Source organism: Austrofundulus limnaeus, unplaced genomic scaffold, assembly GCF_001266775.1.
Source record: "Austrofundulus limnaeus strain Quisiro unplaced genomic scaffold, Austrofundulus_limnaeus-1.0 Scaffold1800, whole genome shotgun sequence".
NCBI classification, from domain to species: Eukaryota; Metazoa; Chordata; class Actinopteri; order Cyprinodontiformes; family Rivulidae; genus Austrofundulus; species Austrofundulus limnaeus.
Window position 1 is genome coordinate 26,559 of NW_013954202.1, and position 561 is coordinate 27,119.

The 561-nt window shown below is 31.2% G+C and overlaps 1 protein-coding gene across 1 annotated transcript in view; it reads left to right on the top strand.

Moving 5' to 3' along the window:
* LOC106536394 (ketohexokinase) overlaps positions 1 to 561 on the top strand; it is a gene marked incomplete at its 3' end in the record, with an annotated part of 13,135 nt that overhangs the window by 5,505 nt on the left and 7,069 nt on the right.

The following is a 561-nucleotide window of genomic DNA, read 5'->3' on the forward strand; positions in this document are numbered from 1 at the left end:
AGCAGGTTAGCACACAAGCTAAAGCTAACACCGACAGCAGGTTAGCACACAAGCTAAAGCTAACACCGACAGCAGGTTAGCACACAAGATAAAGCTAACACCGACAGCAGGTTAACACACAAGATAAAGCTAAAGCTAACACTGTCAGCAGGTTAGGGTCATAAACCATGTCATAAACCATGTAGCAACTGAAACGGTGTCCTTATTAACACTAATCTAACCCTAATCAACAAAAATATTTAAAAGCATTATAAACTCTTTTTGGGGGTATTTCATGTTTATTACTAGTCAATGTCATGTTACAACTTACAGCTTAATTTCTATGTTGAGTTTAGTGTGTTTTGTAATTTATAAATATAGTTTTTCAAACTAAATGAAAGGATACAAAGTTCATTTTTTCTCATATATTTCATAGTAAATAAAATGTTTTTTTAACTTTACCTTGGTGTCCACAGAATAATTCAATTAATTTTTACATTTCAGTACAAAGTAATTTTACATCATATTCATAAAGAATGCAGTTATTTCAAACAGTATTCTTACAAAATACAGGATTCATAT